This window comes from Phoxinus phoxinus, assembly GCF_949152265.1.
Source record: "Phoxinus phoxinus genome assembly, chromosome: 9".
In the NCBI taxonomy this organism is placed as follows: Eukaryota; Metazoa; Chordata; class Actinopteri; order Cypriniformes; family Leuciscidae; genus Phoxinus; species Phoxinus phoxinus.
Genome location: NC_136884.1, coordinates 25,170,108 through 25,192,696, shown reverse-complemented (window position 1 = coordinate 25,192,696; position 22,589 = coordinate 25,170,108). Strand labels below are relative to the sequence as shown.

General features: G+C 42.7%; 2 long non-coding RNA genes across 2 annotated transcripts; one reads left to right on the top strand and one right to left on the bottom strand.

The window, feature by feature from the left end:
- Positions 1-9,176: 9,176 nt before the first annotated feature.
- Positions 9,177-11,459, bottom strand: LOC307004305. Its single transcript, XR_013799004.1, has 3 exons — positions 11,086-11,459; positions 10,493-10,567; positions 9,177-10,249 (listed from the first exon to the last, which is right to left on the bottom strand). It is a non-coding gene; the product is annotated as an uncharacterized lncRNA (long non-coding RNA).
- An 8,611-nt stretch (positions 11,460-20,070) lies between these two features.
- Positions 20,071-21,471, top strand: LOC307004387. The gene is made up of 3 exons (XR_013799022.1): positions 20,071-20,538; positions 20,572-20,754; positions 20,864-21,471. It is a non-coding gene; the product is annotated as an uncharacterized lncRNA (long non-coding RNA).
- The last annotated feature ends 1,118 nt before the right edge of the window (positions 21,472-22,589 follow it).

The following is a 22,589-nucleotide window of genomic DNA, read 5'->3' as shown; positions in this document are numbered from 1 at the left end:
GTATGTCTTTCAAACAGCATGTAAACATATCGACCCACAAACATGGTCACACATTGGATTTAGTCATAGGATTAAACATCAATATAACTTCTGTTGTTGATCTGGCATTATCCTAGCCTGGGAAAACCCAGACCACTTTCGGCAAATTTATATTTGCTCTGCAAGTGGGTCTGGCAAAGAGCCCATTGAAACCCATTTCCAATCCGTCGAAATCGCGGCACCAATCAGAAACGTTGGGGCGGGCTTTACACGATGACAACAGAGCAGAGACGGTAACGCAGATTTTGTACATTACAAAGATGGATGCCGCCGTGGAACATCACAACATCACTCGTTCGAATCAGCTATCGCGTCTGTTTCAAGCGATTTAAAATTGTCATTTTCGTTAACACAAACAGAGAATTGCTGAGAGTCTCGAGATGTTTCTCCGTCGCTCTGCATACGTCATGACATTCATCGCTCTTGATTGGTTTTAGATCTATCCGACGTCCGTTGGTGACGCCCCTGTGGAAATGAATTGTCTATGGAGCTTTGCCAGACCCTTACTCAGTTACAACTGAGAGTGGTCTGGGTTTTCCCAGGCTAGCATTATCCGATAATTTCTGCGTTTTCTTTAATAGTATTGTTCCTTCTGTGCCTTACACAACGGAACGTGTTGTTAAACGTTTTATTAACTCTGAAGTAGCAGAAAATTTCGCAATGCAAATTATGAAAATAATTTTTTACCATCTTCCTGTGATGTCTTAGTTGATGAGTTTAATAACACATTGAGAACAGCTCTTGATGCAGTTGCTCCATTAAAAACAAAAAAAGTCACAAAAAAAAGGTTATTCCTTGAAAGACAGATCTGACAACGAAAATTAAAAGAAACTGTAGAAGAGCTGAAGGAAGATGGCGAAAAAACAAATTAGAAATACACCTTAATATACTCACTGAAAATCTTAAAACCTATAACAAAGAAGTTCAAAAATCACGGCAAGCTTATTTTTCCAACCGTATAAATGAAAATATTAATAACCCACGATTTTGATATAGTACCAGATTAATTCATATTAATCACAAAATTGATATTAGTTCTGCGTTACTGTTACGGCCCTTTATCTAACTTGTCTCGTTTAAATCACATATAAGATAAGGACCGAACATACTTAGAAATCACAGACGATTGAGTGGTTTTCTGACGTTAATCACGCCATAAGAAACATGAACCCTTAACTAAACCTATCGTAGCAGGAACGATCTTACCTAACTCCCGACAGAAACAACAAACAGTTGAGTCTTCCGGGCCACTGCTTCTCTACGCTATATTCTAAATAAATAACAAAAAGTGAACTAAGAAAATAACCTCTACCTGGGTCATTCTTCATTTGTGGTGGCAAGTGGTGTCCCTCTACTTTACAACAGTCGAAATGAACTTTAAATACCAATAAATTATAAAATGTTTTCATTTTTGTATTCTGTAGGATAAACACAATTTGTGCACTATTAATAGATAATTTTTAGTTTTAAAATATTTAATTGAGTTTGAGAGATTGCATTTATAACAAAATATGTATGTTCCCACCATATCTCAGAGAGATGTCATGGAATTTAATTACAACAATATACAATTTTTAACCAAAAAAAGTGGTTATATTATGAATATAGTTTTTATTTAACATGTACAATTTTATTAAATTGTTTTAAAAAATACATATTTTTTTAAATATTCACGAAAAAAGTAGTGTTCCCCAAAATTCATGTCTGTGGTGTTACATCAATGGATGTCGCCCCTTTAAGAAAAGGGGGAAATCTGTTTGGACTACTTCCTGTGTGTAAATGTCATTGCAGGTGCAGGTTGATCTGAGGGGTGCATGGTGAGTACATTCTTTCTTAAAGTTAGCTAAATTCCTGACAATTTAATGTGTCACACTTTATTAGTGTCTTTGGTGTTATGTTGATAACTTGCAGATTTTACATATTTTAATCAAAACATTTATAAATGCATAATTATTAATATTTCTAGAATGTCCTCTGATCTTGAAATCATCATGATGGCAGCCTCCATTTTAGAAAAGTCTGGATTTAGGCTAATTTGTCTGTGGTGTTACTGTCTTTCCTGTTAACACCACAGATTCTATAGTAACTCCACAGACAATATACCAATAATGTTGTATTTTTAATACAACACACAGGACATCCGTAATCATATAATTGTATCTCTTTTGTCAGGTATGGTATGATTAACAGCGTCTTTATAGACAGCGCAGAGATGCAGACCCAGTTCGAAGAGCAGAGTTCCTTCAAAAGAAACAGCAGACCTAAAAAACATTCAGTGCAAAACAAGACTGAGAATAGGAGATCTCCCAGAGAGGGGGAAGAGAGCAGTAAGGAAGAACTGGAGAATATATAAGGCAGAATACAGGGAAAGAAAGCAGAGAGAGTCACAACAGGGCACCTTGACTCCACCAGACACACCATTAAGTGTGATTTGTGTAAGTCAGTGTAAAGTTGTGATTAAGTGTAAATCAGGTGATTTGTTTAATTCCAGAGCCACTACCCGTCAACAAAAGGTCTGTTCAGATCATCCATGACATTTGGGAAGACCTTCAAGAACAATGAAATCTAAAACAAAAAAATGGTGATACTGATAACAACCAAACCACCTATAGGCACACTGCAATAAATAGGGCCAGTCCGTGAGCTGTTTTGAATGTTTTGTGTTAAAGGGGTCATGACATGGGTTTTTTTATTTTATTATTATGTTCCCTTAGGTGCAAATATAGTATTACTATAGTTTTTTTTTACAAAAAACTTTTACAATGTAGTGATTTATGACCTTTTCCCACCCTGTTTCTCATCCTCTGATTCAAACAGTCTGTTTTGGGGGTGTTTCCCCTTTAAGAGTTCAGTGTTAATGCCCACTGTTATGATTGGCTAACGTCAGTGCCTATGCATCAATTATTAACGACCCCAGCCAGAACGTTTGCGGATTCGGCGTATTTAAAAAGTAGTTTAAAGTTTTAAATACATTACTTACAGTTTGCGTCGTGGTTGTTGAGCCCAGAATAGTCGGCACGGACTTATCTTTGAGCAACAGTTTTCTGGCAAAGCCAGCATCATTTTGGGATTTGTTCTCAAAACAGTCATCCTTCAAACGATTAAACTAATACTGCCGTGACTGAGACGTCCGCAAAAAATAAAGTGCATCCCTTTTCCCCTGACGACTGGATCTTTCGCAGCGTATTCAAATATGTTGTTTGTCCACAGCCAGGAACAGCACATCTGCGTGGCATCGCAATTTCCCTGTACACAGACCCACTCACTGTCCGTCGACTGAACACTTGTGAGGCGCGCAGCCGCAGCGCGCGACGATGATACGAAATGAGCGTAGTTGTCTTGCGCTTAAAGCATAGTTGTCTTGTGCTGGAGGCGGTCTATATGCAAACGCTGGTACGTCACTTCGTACCGTGACGTCACTTCTTACCATGGATCCAGAACGAGCTGTATTTAGAGCTTGATTAAATAAATGATTCGTTTATAATGGGCTTCGTCTTAAGCTATGAAACTTGCAGGACGTTTTAATGGTACAAAGACCTCTTATATACCAAAAGATCAAGGCAAATTTGGTTTCTCATGTCATGACCCCTTTAAATGAGTTTGTGGAAACATGATTTATTCACTAAAGATGTTCAGATTTGTTTGTTTTTTATTAAATAAGTTTGTGGATATATTATTTATTCACTGAATATGTTCTCTAAATGTTCTTTTATCAGAGCAATTACTTGTAATCCTACTCATGATTAATTTAATTATTTTGCTCAATAAACTTTTAATTGTTAAACCTTTTATGCAATATGTCTGTGGTGTTATATTACGTCTGTGGTGTTACTTCAAAACGTATCCGACATTTCTTTACTTCAGAGCCATTTAATCTTATAATTTAATGGTTTTAGACTGTAAAATGGTTTTAAAGAAAGACTATAAAGGTAGCAAAGACCATTTTTCCTGCCTTTTTATGTATATACAATAAAAAATAAAAATAAAACTCTTCTTTGGCACACATAGGGGACAAGATGACCAATTAAACATTTATTTCAAAAAATTATATTTAAATGATCAATGAAACTGAGTCCTTAAAGTAATTTATTTATTAATTATTACCTAAAGTTGCATATGCCTGTTTATTTAGAACAAATCAAAATGTTACTTCAAATATTGGTAACACCATAGACATAAGTGGTTGTTTCACTTGTGTTTGATTCAAATTATTAAAAAATCTAAATGTTATTAAGCTTCAGTTTTGATTGATATAGAATATTAAACTAATTTTAAATGCATAGCAATACATTTTATTAAAAGAAAACAAACAAGCATTTTTACAATTTCTGCCTTTCATTTGCCACCCCAATTGAAGAATGACCCACCTGGCTTTAAATAATAAAATAAACTCAGATCACGATCATTGAAGTCTTCAGCATGGAGATTTGACACGAGACGATGAGCGTTCTCGCCATCAGGCGAACCACCCCAGCTGACAATAATCAGGAACGGAGGCGAAGAATGAGGAGCAAGAGAAGCGGGGAGAGACCGCGCCCTCAACGCCAGGCCGGCTTAAGTGCAGGAATTCCCATGATGTCACTCATTCCGCAAATCAGGGAAAACCCCCTAACTCCACCTATGAACTCAAATAACAAAATATTAATACACTCAGAGTCAGCAGTTCAATATCCATGTAACAGTTACCAAGTTCTAGATGTGATGAGTTTGCTAGCTACTTCAGAGATAAAGTTATAAACATTAGATTAGCAATCTACTCAGTAAACAAAAACAAGATTACTGTTTTCCCTCCTTTGCCTAGCGCCCAAAATACTGTCCAAATGGAAAGGTTTACTTTGGTTAATTTTGAGACTCTACGAAAGGTAGTGACAGAACTGAAACCATCCACTTGTTCTCTTGATCCAATTCCTACCTAAATCTATCTTTAACTCAATATCTAATGATATCCTTGAGATAGTAAATCATTCCCTACAGCTTGGCATTTTTCTTAAATTGGCCCTACTGAAACCTGTATACAAAAAAATGGAATTCAGATAACTTAACTCCTAGTGATTATAGACCCATTTCAAATCTTACCTTTTTAAATAAAATATTAGAAAAAATCGTTTTTAATCAGTTAAACATTTTTAAATGCACACTCAAAATTAGAGATGCTTCAGTCAGGTTTCAGAAAACATCATAGCACAGAGGCCGCTCTTATTAAAGTAGTAAATGACATAAGAATAAACTTAGATAGAAATTGGCCTTCAGTTCTGGTCCTCCTTGACTTGAACGCTGCATTTGATAGAGTGGATTACCAGATTCTCTTAAACAGATTAAGCGAGTATGTGGAACCGTTTTAAACTGGTCTTTATCATATCTTAGCGGAAGATCATCTGTAGTATCTATTAATAATTCTTTGTCTGAACATTATGAGGTACTGTGTGGAGTTCCTCAGGGATCAATTTTAGGACCACTACTTTTTAACATATATGTAACCACTCGGTCGTATCATCAGGAGACATGGCATCTCTTTTCACAGTTATGCTGATGACACACAGTTTTATGTAGCCGTATCTCCTGATGATCCACTTGCAAAATGCATCCAAGACATAAATGACTGGATGTCGCATAATTTTCTACAACTTAATAAAGACAAAACAGAAGTTTTGATAGTTGGATCAAAAGCACAGAGAAAAACTGACCCCTAAACTAAATATCCTGGGATTAAACCCAAGCAAAGTTTCAAAAAATGTAGGTGTTGTCTTCGACTCTGATTTAAATTTTAAAGTGCATGTAAGTAATCCTACTAAAATAGCATTCTATAATTTAAAGAATATTGCAAAAATAAGACCATTTCTCTCTCTGAGCAATACAGAAAAAATGAATGCATACATTTATAACTAGCAGGCTTGACTATTGTAACACCCTGCTTTCTGGTCTACCAAAGACTACAATTAATAAACTACAACTAATACAAAACTCTGCTGCTCGAGTATTGACCAAGACCAAGAAGAGAGAACACTTCACACCGATACTAAAATCATTACATTGGTTACCTGTTAGTTTTCGTGTTGATTTTAAAAACCTTTTACTAGTTTATAAGGCATTGTATGGTCATGCTCCTGACTATCTTTTAAAAATGCTTTCAGTACATGAACCTGTAAGGACTCTCAGATCATCAGATTCTCTACTGTTAACAGTACCACACAGTAGAACTAAAAGATTTGTTGATGATGCTTTTAGCCGCTACGCTCCTCGCCTCTGGAATAATCTTTCAGAAGAAGACGTGCTAGAAATATAAATAATTTCAAGTCTAAACTAAAAACACATCTCTTTAATCAGGCCTTCTTATAATATTTTTTAATATCTTATATATATTTTTTCGCCAGTGGCGAGAGCGTAACCAAAGTGGCCGGAAGCCATTAATTTTCAATGAGAGCCGGCGGCGAGGGCGGCGCGGTGCGTCTTGGACGGCGAGAAGAGTTGAAATCAAGTCAACTTTATGGTAATAAGCTATAACCATAGACTGTAAAAAAATATGGACGTAGTGTCCGTGACGTCACCCGTAGGTTTCTGAAGAGCATTTTTGAAGCCTAAAGTGGGCGGAGCCGGCCGTCGCCATCTTGGCCTCGCGTCACCGCTCGTCACTCCCGGATAACAGAATATGGGCAAAGAGGCGGAGCTGAGGAGCCTGGCTATCTGAAACCACGCCCACCTAGCGCGACGTTATGGAGTTAGCTCCATGGTTAGCGCAGGCTTGGGAGCTAATGCTATATGCTACTGACAGTACCAAGTCTGCGACTGCACAGCGCCTCGTGCTAAAGTGACACTGACAGTTGATGATTAAAATCAGAATGCCAATTAAAAAGGTCCTGTTTTTGCCCTTCGAAATATTATAATAGTTAAAAGACATAGCTACAAGTGAGACTGTGTATCGTGATTCTGTACAGCTATTCTGCTAGTTGAAAATGTATTATGCAGTAACTTTACAATATTACTCCGAGAGTGTGTGTGAGTGTGACCGTGATTATGTGCATACATGTCAGTCACTCTTTTATTACAGTCTATGGTCCTTCAGCGCGGCATCGCTCGTCAAGTTATTCAGTCCATTTTAAATTCTGATTTTGGCCGCATCTCAATTCCCAAATGAGTCAAAACATAGATATATTACCTATGAAGTTCAAGTAAATGTGCTAGAAATCCGCGCTCATTCAAGGATGTGCATTTATTGCATGGACGGAGAGACACAGACACCTGCAGGATTTCATCTGACGGTACATTAGCATGTTATAATCTGTTCCAGAGCAACGGTACCGCAGGACGAGTGTAGCCTTTATATCTATAGACGTTTTTAAATCTGAAAACTCCACAAAAGCAACGAAATTGTCAGACATCCATTAGTGCATGTTCACAGAGGAAAACAACTGAAATACAGCGCTGGTTGTTCTCTCGAACGATACTCGACGATAACGGCGGAATCCAAAGCCGTGGGCGAAGTAATGGGTGTATTAAATTATATGAAATAATCCCGAAAAAAAGAACAAACACGGCAGAGATGGCAAGTTCAGCAGCTGGAATTTGCTAAGGTGAAGTGACGGCTAACCGGCTAGCATTTACATCAGCGGTAATCCACCTGTCACTCAAAAGTGGACACACCCTTAATTTTGCAGAACTTTAAATATTAATCAACTAAACGGGTGAGTTCTAAAAAAATTCACCCCCCTCACAGTTGTTATGAAGGGCAAAATTAGCTGTATCTATAAAGCCACAGAGAGAACCAGGCTGTAAACATGTTTTTTTCTGCTGTAAAGTTGGGCATTTTAACATGCGGGAGATACAGATTTTACTCACTTCTGCAGCCAGCCTCAAGCGGCCAGTCGATGAATTGCCGTTTAATTCACTTCCGTGTTGGTTTCAAAAGAGAGACAGGGAGGTTGCCGCTTGGCTATAACGCGGTTCGGCGGCAACCAATCGGAATGTAGAAGTTCTCCGCCTGTGAGGATACCAGAGAACACAATCCTGTAAACTTTGGTTCCGACCACATTAGTTCCTAAGCAAAATGGAGGAAAAGTTAATTATTTATGTTGCGGGTTTCCCATTATTGTATGACTTGTCCCTGTCTGAAATTGTTGGTGTTTCTGGTGAGTTGCTGATGGGCATTAACATTATATATTTTCTAGAAAAAAGCGGGAATTGCATGATAACTTTAGCGCCATATCACGCAAAACAGTTGTTTATGCAAATCAGTCAGTAAAGTTAATTTTACGATTTTTACAAGATCAGTTTTTGTCTCTACATAATTAAATGTGCAACTATGATATGGCAATTTACTGATGCTGTACAATAGCCTACTTTAGCCCGCCAAATTTCATTGGATGTAATTATCAGCTGTTATAATAATAGTTACCTAATTTTGAAGTACAACTTTTTTTAAAATGAAAGCAGTCTCTTTTTTTATTAAAAATAATTCTGCAAGGAATAACAAAAGTGTACTATACCTGTTCCCCCTGTGATATCTATCTACAAAATGTTTAATAAAGTTTTAATTGTCTTTTCACTAGCGGATGAGTGCAGGAATAAAATGGAAGTCTCTTAGAGACACGTTTAGAAAGGAGAAGAGGAAGGAGGCAGAGAGGAATAGGAGTGGAGCAGGCGCAAGCAGTGTCCGGCCATGGTGCTACAGTGGGGTCATGGGCTTCCTCAACCCATTCCTAGAAGATAGGTTAACGTGCAGTAATATGGTAGGGGAAGACTTGACCCCAGAGGAAAGAGAATATGCCATGGCCGGGCACAATCAGGTAGAGGAGATGCACACACACAGACAGCAGTGTGAGTCCAGCCTTCAGGGACAGCCAGATGGAAGCCAGAGCCAGTCCAGCCTTCTTAGACAGGCAGGTGGAAGCCAGAGCCAGGCAGGTGGAAGCAAGGGATAGGAAGGTGTAAGCCAGAGACAGGAAGGTGTAAGCCAGAGCCAGGCCAACCTTTATGGACAGGCAGGTGTAAGCCAGGGACAGGCAGGTGTAAGCCAGGGCCAGACCAGCCTTCAGCCCTCCTCATTGAGGAGAAAGAGACCACACCACAGCTCCAATTTCGATGAGCGCATGCTAACAGCTTTGGAAGCTGTTAGTAGAAGAGCTACCACCAATGAGGACAGTGACAGGCTGCATTCCAAACCGCATACTCAATGAGTAGGTACTTAATTTCAATAAGTACTTACTTAACGAGCGCTAAAAGAGTAGGTACTTTATAGTCAAATCTCGTTAAGTATGAATGCGAACCGGACATCTGCCATGTTGACGTTATCATGTGACCTACGACGCGTTATCACAAGTGCAACAACTTAAAAGATTTGAACGACACGTTTAATTCATCTATCTGTAAATATCTTGATATTGATTAAACTTGCTCATTTTATGGTCTTTTTAAAGAAACTGCTGCCCATTTATTTTGAGAATACATTTAGGGTTGATTTAAGTTCTTATATTTAACCCTACTTATGTGACCCACCGTTTTATCCTTAACGATATTATTTATTTTTATTACGAAATCCCAAAATTGTCATCTCTTGAATATGTTGTTAATTTCTTTATTTTATATCCAAACATTTTCATCCACAAGCAAAAGTGGCTTACCGTGACAAATACTGACCGATACTTAATTATATTACTTTTTACTGAAAAAAATCAATAAAACAAACAAAATGTAATGTATGTCATATGACATAGCTATGCATGAATACACTCTAGATGTGTATATTGTGAACATATCTACATTTTCATTCAAACAATTAATTAAATAATGATATTTGATTTACTGACAACAATGATAAATATTAATAAAGGAGTAAATGAATGAATGAAAGTCACCATCACACAATAAACAAATGCAAGTCAACACATGAAACAAAGCTTTATTCAAACTACAATCATGTATATAGGCTACAGGCACTGAACCACATCTACTGCCATCTCAACACAGCGGTTCCCATTCTGCGGCTTTATTCTGATGAACCAGCGGACCGCCAGAGGTGAGCCGTGCCGGAGTGCCGGAGGTTGTTGCGTGATGTGTTGTGCTTCACAATCTGAGGCAATAAGGGCCGGTGGAGTGATGGAGGGTCTCATAAGGGCCGGTGGAGTGATGGAGGGTCTCGTCCATGGCACGATCTCCAGGATTCAGCTCTGTGCTCCTCATCCTCAGTGCTCACACCAGTCTGCTGACATTTCAGATCCTACAAAAATGCACAAACATAACACAAAAGCAGTAGTTTTAACAGCACAATGTCATTTGATTTCAGTATTATTTAGCAGACAAGAACGCTTTTTTTCCACAAATGCCGCCATCATCTTTCCTTGCAGGTCCACAGAAATCAAGAATCAGAAAGGTGCTGTAATAGCTCTGTTTGAAATTGCAATAATTAAAATAAACTACAACTTAATATTTAAATTATTATTAATTTCTGTAGTATACTCACTCAAAGCCTTTGATGACAGCCTTCAGCTTCATGAGCCTCTCTCCACCGGATAAACCCACATCTGTTCATCTGTCCCTGTAACATCCAGACAAGACTCCCATAACCTCTGTGATTTATGAGCTCAACACTACATTTTACATGTTGAGGTTGTTTTAACTTTTTATCCAACATAAATGTTCCTCAATTTATCAACAGTACTAATGGACAAATAAAATAGATAACTTATGTTTAGTTACTTTATAGATATGTTCTACATAATAGCACACATATCACTCAGATGTATATTTCATGTTGTGATGTGCTCTTCTGCAATACTTATAAAATATGTTCCTGTCAGATGTAAATAGACGTTTAAAATAAGCGTCTTTAAGATGTTTATGGTTTATGTAAATCCACGTTAGAGACGTAACTTACGTGTCCTTACTGGAGCTCCTGTCAGCTAGAGCTAACGTTATACATAATAAAACGTGTTTTACAGCAAAATCACAACTATACTATACTGTCTAACTCCTTTACACCTTCAACAGTTAAAACATTTACTCTATAGTAGTTTAACACATGCAATTTTAACACAAGGAACCGTGTTTACTCACATTTGAAACCCCGCGTGTCGCTGATCTCCGTGATGTTTGATAATGACGTATCCCCTCGCGTGGCCTCCTGGGATAGAAGAGTATCCACCGGTTGAGCACTCAAAAATCTGTCTGGAAGCAGTAAGCCATCCGGGAACTCCTCGCCTACTCTTTTATGAATACTGATGTTTCGAACGTACTGCTTCCTTCACGTACTGTTTTCGCCTACTATATAGTAGGAAAGTAGGCATATTGGAACGCACTTAAGTCCGAATCTCGCGATAATTAGTACGTCACCCAGGTAATTCTCGCCTACTCTTTTGGATTCATACATACTTTTTCGCTCGCCTACTCTTTTTCCCATACTAAATAGTAGGGAAGTATGCGGTTTGGAATGCAGCCACAGCCTTTTTTTTCAAAGCCTCGTGGAAGACTTCAGGTCGCTGTCTGTGAGGATCAGACAGGACCTGAAGTTTAAAATACACATGCTTGTGTATGAGGCTAGATGTCTGGAGGCTGAAGTTGATGAACACTGGGGTGAGAGTAACAGGGGGCAGCTGACAAGTCTGTGGGGGGTGATTGTATGCTTATTTACCTCGCAGTCTTGTCAGCTGCACCTTGTCCTCCCTTGTTCTAACAGTGTTTAAAAAAAGTGCTCAGTGTTCTGAAAGTATTAGTTCAAAAGTGCAAAACGGTTCTGTATGAAAGTATTGTATGAAAGTATTAGTTCTTGTAAAGTACAAAACAGTTCTGTATGAAAGTATTTTCAAGTTTAAAACTTTAAAATGTAAAAAATTTTCTCTTTTTTAACTTTATTATGTGTGTAGTAAAATAGGCAATAAAATATTGTCAACATTTCTGGTTATGTGTGTTTTATATTATTACAAATTACAGTCTTGCTCTGTCTATTAATATGAACTAAAATGTGTTTTTAAAATATGGAGAAACCATGTTTATGAACCGATATGTGTTTTTTAAAATATCGAAACACCATGAATATGTACTAAAATGTGTTTGTTTTTTTATCGAGACACCATGAATATTAACTTCAATGTGTTTTTAATTGGTGGCTCTTAAAAGAGCCGTTTAAAGGCATGGCTTATGCCACAGGTTGCCAGGGGACAGCTCCCTCTGTGGAGAAATAGTCCATAAATGTCTCCCGGACACGGAAGCACTCCTGTGTGGCATTATTGCTGCCCACTCGGCTGACCTCCTGTAGGCCAGCAGCTTCTCTGTCTCCAGCAGATGGTATGGGCGTCCTGGTGATGTTAGTGGACCTCCTCAGGAAGTTGTGCAGGACACATGTAGCCTTCACACAGGCGTCCACGTTGGCAGGGCTGATCGCAATAACTCGCCTGTACATCCGCCACTGGGCTGGGCTCAACAATCAGCCTTGCCCGTGACAGCCTGTAGTTATATACCCTTTGTCTGCCGGAGAGGTTGTGTCCTGGGAAAGGCCGCATAAGGTCCCAGCGGAGTGGAAAGGCCTCATCAGCCACAAAAACGTGTGGCTGTGGTCCCAAATGCTCTGCACCTGGCAGCAGAGCATCTTGTGGCAGGCCAAGGGTCCCATCTCGAAGTAACTGGCCAAAGGTGGAGTTAGCCAGCACACCACCATCGCTTGTCCCCCCCGTAGCTGCCAACATTCACTACCCGGAAGCAGTACCCGGAAACATGTTTGCCATAGATGGACCCAAGGCAGTTTGGAAAGTTCCACCGATGGAGGAACATTGGCGATGCTTTGCCAGTCCTCAGTGGTGGGGACAGGCATGACCTCCTGCACCAAGGCATCCCATATTGCCCTTGCGACCTCCCCCCCAATATCTGCCAAGGTGCTCAATCCCACACGATAGCTAAAAGCTATGGTGCGGTAGGAGTCTCCAGTGGCCAAGAATCTGAAAAAATAAATAAATAATAATAATTACTTAGGCAAAATGATCAAACAAACAAAAAAAATGTGTGGTGAAAAGAAGCTAAATACATTTACTTTTTTTCTATAAATATATTTATATCAAATTCTGTTTTTACATTAATGCATGAGTAATTGTCACAGTTCAGAAGGAGAGAGAGAGGACCCAAACGCAAAGGCAGATAATGTCTCTTTAATAAACTCAGGTAATCCACAAAAGGGAACACAGGCAGCCAACAAGGCGATAATGTCAACAGAAACTTTCTCTTCAAAAGCAAACGAGAAGGCTGGCGCACTGCCAGTAGCGGGGAAGACCGGCAAGTACAGAGAGCGGGTCCAGGTAACCAGTGGGCACAACAGGTCTCAGCAAACTCACGTCAGCGGGAGGCTGTGTAGAGATGGTTAGCAGAACGACACGTTCCAGACAGGACACGACAAGACAGCAGGTAAGCAAACAGTAACGTATGTGACATGAATCAATAATCTGGCGGAGAACAAAGGGAAGAGGAAGACCAGAAATAGCGTGTCTCATCAGGGGAGAAGGGCGTACAGGTGGAGAGAGAAAAGAGAGATGAGCAGAGGATATAAGAAGCAGCTGGGAGTAATAATGAGAGGGTAATGAGTAGAAGTGTAAATGCAAGTAGAAAACAAACCACGAGAGGGAGACAGAGAGATAGGGGAGGAAAACCCGGTTCATGACAGTACCCCCCCCTCAAAGAGCGCCTCCTGGCGCCCCCGAGGAGGAGGACTGGCGAGCGCGGTAGAAGTCATCAATCAGCGAGCGGTCCAGGATATCCCGAGCTGGAACCCAGCTCCTCTCCTCAGGACCGTATCCCTCCCAATCGACCAGGAACTGATGACCGCGCCCTCGAGGACGAACGTCAAGTAACTTGCGGACTCTGTAGGTGGGAGAGCCCTCAACGCGCACGGGCGTAGAGACAGGACGGGGAGGCGCACGCACAACGGGTTTAATACAAGAAACGTGAAAAACAGGGTGAACGCGTCGGAGATTAGCTGATAACCTTAGTTTGACAGAGACAGGACTGAGCACCTTGAGAATACGAAAAGGACCGATGAATTTAGGGGCCAATTTGCGAGACATGAACTGAAGTGGAAGGTTGAGGGTGGAAAGCCAAACCCTCTGTCCGACCGTGTAACGGGGACTCTTAACTCGACATCTATTAGCCGCCCGTCGAGTGCGGGAACGAGTCTTACATAAAGCGGTCCTAACTCCTCTCCAGGTACGCCTAGCACGCTGAATGAAAGCCCTGACGGAAGGTACATTAGATTCGGAGTCTTGCGAAGGAAAGAGCGGAGGTTGGTAACCAAGGCAACCCTGAAACGGCGACAAACCGGTAGCGGAGGATGGAGCGGAATTATGGGCGTACTCAGCCCAGGAAAGCTGTTCGGACCAAGAGGCGGGGTTACGGAACGCAAGACTGCGAAGGATGCGACCAATACTCTGATTGGCCCGCTCGGCCTGACCATTGGTTTGAGGGTGAAACCCGGAGGAGAGACTGGCAGAGGCTCCGATAAGGCGACAAAACTCCCTCCAAAACAAGGACGAGAATTGAGGACCCCTATCGGAGACTATGTCAGAGGGGAGACCATGAATCTTAAACACCTTGTCGACAACGATCTGGGCTGTCTCCCTCGCGGATGGGAGCTTAAGAAGAGGGATAAAGTGAGCGGCTTTAGAAAAGCGATCGACGACGGTAAGGATTACAGTGTTTCCCTCGGATGGGGGAAGACCTGTAATGAAATCTAAGGCGACGTGTGACCACGGTCGAGACGGTAACGGTAGGGGTCGAAGAAGACCAGCGGGAGGCGAATTGCTGGCCTTGGTCTGAGCGCAGACAGTGCAAGAAGCGATAAAACGCCGAATATCGCGCTCCCGAGTGGGCCACCAGAATCTAGATCGAATAGAGGCAATCGTGCCTCGAACACCGGGGTGAGCGAACAATTTAGATGAGTGCCCCCATTGAATTACGGCGAGACGCGCGGAAGGCGGAACGTACAAACGGTCTCTGGGGCAAAGACGGGGAGTAACGGAGTGCGAGAGCGCGCGCTTAACGAGCCGTTCAATTCCCCAGACCGCGGCTCCCACCACCATGCCCTGAGGAAGGATCTCCTCCTTGGTGGAAGCAACCTCTGGGGAAGCGAACTGCCTAGAAAGAGCGTCGGGTTTTAGGTTCTTAGAACCAGGTCGGTAGGATATGGAGAAATCGAAACGTGCGAAGAAAAGTGCCCAACGAGCCTGACGTGCATTAAGTCTCTTAGCAGAACGAATGTACTCCAAATTTCTATGATCCGTCCAGACTATAAACGGAACAGAAGCACCCTCTAACCAGTGTCGCCATTCACCGAGGGCCAACCGGATGGCTAATAACTCGCGATTGCCAACGTCATAGTTGCGCTCTGCGGGTGACAAGCGGTGAGAAAAAAAGGCGCAGGGATGGACCTTCTCATCAGCAGATGAGCGCTGGGAGAGGATAGCTCCCACGCCCACCTCTGAAGCGTCGACCTCGACGATGAATTGCCTGTTAGTGTCTGGAGTCATTAGAATAGGAGCGGATGAAAAAAAAGATTTTAGACGATCAAAGGCAGTCTGTGCCGAATCGGACCAAGAAAATCGCGTCTTGGCAGAAGTGAGGGCAGTGAGAGGAGCGGCGATCTGACTAAAATTACGGATGAACCGACGATAAAAATTGGCGAACCCCAGGAAACGTTGTAGGGCGACGCGCGAGTCGGGCAGAGGCCATTCCGTAACGGCACGAACCTTGGTGGGATCCATACTGATGCCCTCAGCGGAAATTACGGAACCAAGGAACGTGACGGAATTAGCATGAAAAGTACACTTCTCCGCTTTTACAAACAAACGGTTCTCCAGGAGACGCTGGAGAACCTGGCGAACATGCTGAGTGTGTACCTGGAGAGAGGGGGAGAAAATCAGGATATCATCAAGATAAACAAAAACGAAAATGTTTAACATGTCTCTGAGGACGTCGTTAACTAACGCTTGAAAAACGGCCGGAGCGTTGACCAGCCCGAAAGGAAGAACACGATATTCGAAGTGGCCTAAGGGGGTATTGAACGCGGTCTTCCACTCGTGCCCCTCCTTTATCCGGACTAGATGGTATGCATTACGGAGATCTAGCTTTGTGAAGATCTTAGCTCCCTGCAGGATTTCAAAGGCGGATGACATGAGAGGCAAGGGGTAACGGTTCTTGACTGTTATGTCATTCAAACCTCGGTAATCGATGCAGGGGCGTAATGAACCATCCTTCTTTTTAACAAAAAAGAAACCAGCGCCGGCAGGAGAGGAGGAGGGAACAATAGTACCAGCATCTAAAGAATCAGAGAGATACTTCTCAAGTGCCTCGCGTTCTGGCGCAGAGAGAGAGTACAAACGCCCGCGCGGGGGAGTGGTACCCGGCAAGAGATCGATTCCACAGTCATAAGATCGATGGGGAGGAAGAGAAGCGGCCCGGGAACGACTGAAGACCGCCCGCAGATCATGGTACTCCTCCGGAACGCCAGACAAATCGCCGGGCTCCTCCTGAAACACAGGGACAGAAGACACAGCAGGATGGGCAGACACTAAACATTTCACATGACAAGGCAAATTCCAAGAGAGGATGGAGCTGTTGAACCAATTAATCTGTGGATTATGTTCGACTAACCAGGGATGTCCTAACACAACAGGAGTATAGGGAGAATGAAAAATAAAAAAAGAAATAGTCTCTCGATGGTTACCGGAGACGGTGAGACTCACCGGAACCGTGGCACAGCGAACCCTGGCGAGAGGGCTGCCGTCAAGAGCATAAACCGGGGTAGAGCTCTCTAGATCAATGAGAGGAATGCCCTGTTCACGAGCCCAGGCCTCATCCACGAAACTTCCCTCAGCCCCAGAGTCAATCAATGCCCGGCAGGAGACAGCGGAGCCCGGCCAACGAAGATGAACAGGGAAAGTAGTGCGGGTGCGTGGCGGAGGGACTAAAGTTGAAGCGCTCACCAGTAACCCTCTCTCTACTGGTGAGCTCTGGCTTTTACCGGACAGGTAGAAAGGAAGTGAGAAGACGAACCACAGTACATACAGAGGCGCCCAGTAATCCGGCGCTGACGTTCCGCTGCGGAGATCCTTAACCCGCCCAGTTGCATCGGCTCCGCCTCTGGGTTGGTGGCGGACGGAGATGGAGAGACAGGTGCGAAAAGCAGAGATCCTTCAAGGCGGCGGGCTCGGCGGCGAAGTTCGAAACGCTTCTCCACGCGGATAGCCATGTCGATGAGTGGGTCGAGGTTGAGCGGGGTCTCGCGGGCTAAGATCTCGTCCTTGATGTCGGCATTAAGACCCTCGAGAAAGCGAGCCACCAGCGCGGGCTCGTTCCAGTCGCAGGAGGTTGCAAGAGTGCGAAACTCAATGGAAAAGTCGGCTGTAGACCTCTTCCCTTGGCGGAGAGTTGAGAGGAGGCGAGACGCTTCAGCCCCGTGCGCGGAGCGATCGAAAACTCTTAACATTTCCTCCTTGAAGAGCCCATAACGGTCTAAACAGTCGGCGTCGGAGCTCCATACGGCAGTACCCCACTCCCGTGCCCGGCCAGTAAGGAGGGAGACCACAAAGGCGATGCGGGAGCGATCCTGCTTGTATGTCGAGGGCTGAAGAGAAAACACAACCTCGCATTGCGTTAGGAATGAACGACATTCACCTGCATAGCAAGGAGGATTGTTCACTCTTGGTTCTGGAGCGTCGATATTCTTGTGAGAAGGCGCTCCAGCGCGAAGGTGGTGAAACTGCTGGGTCAAGTCGGTCATCTGAGCAGCGAGAACCTCCATGGCATGACGGGCGGAGACCAAATCATCCTCATGACGGCCCAGCATGGCTCCCTGCATCTCGAGGGCGGTCTGGAGAGCATCATCCTTCGCTGGGTCCATGTTGGCCAGATTATTCTGTCACAGTTCAGAAGGAGAGAGAGAGGACCCAAACGCAAAGGCAGATAATGTCTCTTTAATAAACTCAGGTAATCCACAAAAGGGAACACAGGCAGCCAACAAGGCGATAATGTCAACAGAAACTTTCTCTTCAAAAGCAAACGAGAAGGCTGGCGCACTGCCAGTAGCGGGGAAGACCGGCGAGTACAGAGAGCGGGTCCAGGTAACCAGTGGGCACAACAGGTCTCAGCAAACTCACGTCAGCGGGAGGCTGTGTAGAGATGGTTAGCAGAACGACACGTTCCAGACAGGACACGACAAGACAGCAGGTAAGCAAACAGTAACGTATGTGACATGAATCAATAATCTGGCGGAGAACAAAGGGAAGAGGAAGACCAGAAATAGCGTGTCTCATCAGGGGAGAAGGGCGTACAGGTGGAGAGAGAAAAGAGAGATGAGCAGAGGATATAAGAAGCAGCTGGGAGTAATAATGAGAGGGTAATGAGTAGAAGTGTAAATGCAAGTAGAAAACAAACCACGAGAGGGAGACAGAGAGATAGGGGAGGAAAACCCGGTTCATGACAGTAATAATAATCGAATGATATAATGGTATAATAGTCACAGTTCACTTTTACTCCTTTATGTCAATTTTCCCGATTATACTTGTTTGTATAATGTACAAAGTTTGTACATTATACTTCTTGTAGAAATGATTAGACCGGATTATACTTTTATACATTTTTAACGCAGGACTTTAACGTGTATCAGAGTATTTTTTACAGTGTGGTATAACTTAACTACTTTTTACTTTATTAAGTAAATAATCATATTTAATTATTATTATTGATAAGTAAAGGATCTAAATACTACTTTGTCCACAACTGGAAAATTGCATTTAAGAATGAAAACAATATCCAATATCCAACCCATTGAAAATACAAAACGAAATACTTATAAAAATATAAAGAAACTAATTAAACCTTAAAGAACAAAAATCTCGAACTCACCGTAGACAAATTGCAAGGCGCTTAGCCGCATTAATAGCACGCCGATAGTTGGTATCTTGCCTTCCAATTCGCGGCCCCAATTTTGACAGCAGGTTGTCAAACTGGTTCCTGTCCAGTCTGAAGTATTGCTGGAACCTGCTGTCATCCAGCCGCAGCTCCTGCACCAGCCAGTGATATTCACCAAGCTGCTGACGGGCTTGGAGAATATCATGGTAAATGGTAAATATACTGCATTTATATAGCGCTTTCACAGACCCAATCATGCACCCACACTGATCTCCGACGTCTTCTCCGCAGGTAACATAGACTAACCATAGACTTCCGTACACTTTTCACCTTTCACCGCACGCCAACGGCCACTCCTCTGTTGCTGAGAGACATAGAAGCTTGTGTGAGTGCTCATTCTCAGGGGAAATTCCTATTGGAGGATCTATTCTTTGATTGATGTCTTTTGGACCAATAGTATTTGAGAAAAGTGGGGTTTAGTCCCTCTTCCACCTGGGTTCAGATGCTCACAGACGCTAACGGTGTTCCGTACAGGCGGCCAACGGTGTTCTGTACAGAGCGCATTTCAGATTTCAACTGCAAAATTTGACGTTCAAATTATCATTTGTGAGCTGTTTATTTATTTTAAAAGAAGAGGATATTATTGAAATCTATAAGAAAGGTGAGTACATTTTTCTTTTTGTTAAAACTTAAGTTAATTTGCCTACTGCCTAATAAGCTAGACCACCACGCGATGGTTAGTCATGATGGTTAGTCTGAAGAACAAGAAGGAGGGTAAACAATTTGCATTTGTTTAAAACGTTTAATAATTGAAAATAACCAATTAATGGGCAACCGTGAACTGATAAAATGATAAGGATATTGTGTGCGTGTGTGAGTGCTGTAACGTACGTGTGTGTGTGTGTGTGTGTGTGTGTGCACCATTTAAATTAAACACTAAAACTGGTTGTAAAATTAGAAATTGTCAGTAAATCAGCAGTAGGATGTGTTAATTGTGTGTGTGTGTGTGTGTGCACTACTTAAAACGATTTACATTATGTGTGTGTGTGTTAGGTTATGTGGACAAACAACATTTATGGCAAAGCCACTCAGCGTCTGGCACTTCCTCCACCTCAGCGCATTCAATGTGGAACCAGAGATGACAAAGGTCACACTGCACCCATTCATCAATGGCCCCATCTCCTGACCCAGGTGGGACCACCCTACTGCATACATCGCAGTGTTCCCCATCTTCCTCAATGGGAGGTGGTGTTTGTTTTTTCTGCCTTTTGGCCTCCTGCGCTTGTTTTTTTCCCTCCCTCTTCTTTGCCATATTTTCTTTGCGCTTTCTCTTCTTTTCTTCCTTCTCTTTCTCCTCTGCTTCTTTCTGCTCCAGCAACTGAACATACTCGTCACTCGTGATGACGCGGGCTGGCAGCGGAAGGCGACGCCTCACCTTGTCCCTCCTGTCCAAGGCTGGGGTCATCAGGACATTTGCGAGACTTTCTGGAATCACCCCCGCTGCTACCAGGTAATTTTTTTCAACCCCCCTTTTGCAGGTGGGGCAAGGTGTTGGAGTGGTGGAGGGAGTGTTTGATGTCTGTGTGTCAGTAGTGGGATCGTATGTGTGTGTGAGAGTGGCAGGTGTGTCTGAGGGAGTGACGGGAGCAGTGGAAGGCGTGGCTGAGGGAGTGACGGGAGCAGTGGAAGGCGTGGCTGAGGGAGTGACGGGAGCGATGGATGGAGTGACAAGAGTGATGGGTGGTGTGGCTGATGGAGTGGTGGATGGCGTGGCTGAGGTAGTGATGGGAGTGCTGGATGGCCTGGCATCAACAGATGGGAGCACTCTCACCACCTAAGGCAATACAGCATATTTAATACTTATTAGCACACCACAAAAAAATGCAAGTACCTTAGAGGATAAACTATCATTGTATTAATGTTAAAATTACCTGGGTTGTGTCCACAGCCCCCCTGGACAGAGGGAAGATGCCTGCCTTCCGGAACCCAGTCTTTATGTTTGCTGCAGTGACAGCAGTGGGGTAGACTGCTTTTAGCAGGGAAGAACCACCACCACCAGATCCCCTCGCACTAGACCCATCCGGGACGCCATGGTGGAAAAACCAGCCTTAAGGGGGTTAAAGACCGCATTGTCTAGGGGCTGTAGGATGTGTGTGGTGTGGGCAGGGAGGCAGAGGATCTCAATTTTATTTACCCTACAGTACAGTATTACGTCTCTTGAGACATGCGTCTCGTGTTGATCCATAATTAGAATTATTGGCCTTTCCTCCGGAGCATACTGCACAAAATGCCTGAGCCATTTGAGAAACAGCTCAGAGTCCATGTACCCCTTCTCCTGGATGCCATAGAGAGCGTTGGAGGGCCCATCCAGCCTGTATGCGTTGCTTGGCAGCCAGGGTAGATGATGAAGGGAGGGATGCTGTCCCCAGCTCCACTCACGCAGCAGTGCACTGTGATGTCCTCCCTGGTGGTCTGCTGCTGCTGGTACACATGCTTCCTCCCAGTCTGGCACACCACCTTCTCCCTGGACCTTGGCTTGTCCCCAAAGCCAGTTTCGTCACAGTTGAAGACAAGATGGGGTTTGTCCTCTAAACTGTGGCGAACGTATAAGGCCGTATAATTTGAAGAACCCTTCAATGACCTCTGGAGTAGCTCCATGGACTCTCCAGGGAGTCGGCTGTGCGGGAGGTGAGTTCTGGATGGCGGGCCTTAAATCTGGACCACCAGACGTCACTTGGCCCCTTCTCCAGATTGACAGTGGTACTGTCCCTTCTGCCACTCTCTTTAATAATGCCAATAGCCAGCACTTTCACCACAGCTCTTGTGACTGGGAAGCCGTGGTCTGCCATCCAGAAAATAAATGAGATGAGAGCATCTTCTTCTGCAGGTGTAAGGGCCGAATTAGGATGAGGGTTCAGACTGTATTTTTTTTTTTTTGTAGTCCTGCAGGGTGATGTGTGGAATGGCATACTTTTTAGAGGTCTGCCTCAAACTAGCTCCTGCTATCACTTCCTGAACTGCCTTTTCGAGCACTACTAAAGTATACTGCTTTTTTCTGCCTGACATTCTTATTTTCCCTGGCTTTTCTTATTTTCCTTTGAAATAAACTGTTTGTTAAAACTGTGAATAAAAATAATTTCTAAACAATCATTTGATGTATGACATTTTATTAAATAACATTAACGTGTAAAGATCATATCATTGTTTTAACAGTATCATAAACATTCGATTTTATGGAAAGTTGGCTATGAAATAGCATCACAATCAATTCAGTTAACGTTATAGTAATACAACAGTTAACAGTAACATATATAACCTTATATAAAATATTGTTGATTTATTAAAGAATGACCATTTGAAATGTTAAAATATTGACGTTATATTTATAATATTTTAACATTTAAAATAGTCACTTAAATAAATCAACAAATATATATATATATATATATATATATATATATATATATATATATATATATATATATATAATTGTTGATTTATTAAAGAATGACTATTTTAAATGTTAAAATATTATAAATATAATAATCATAATTGCCCAGAGTCTGTGTTGCGTCTCTGCTGCCTGTCTCAGTGCGAGAGTTGCGCCAAGTGGCCATTGTCCGGAATTTACGTTTAAAAATTCCCATTTCAAAGCAGTTATTCAACCAAAAGTT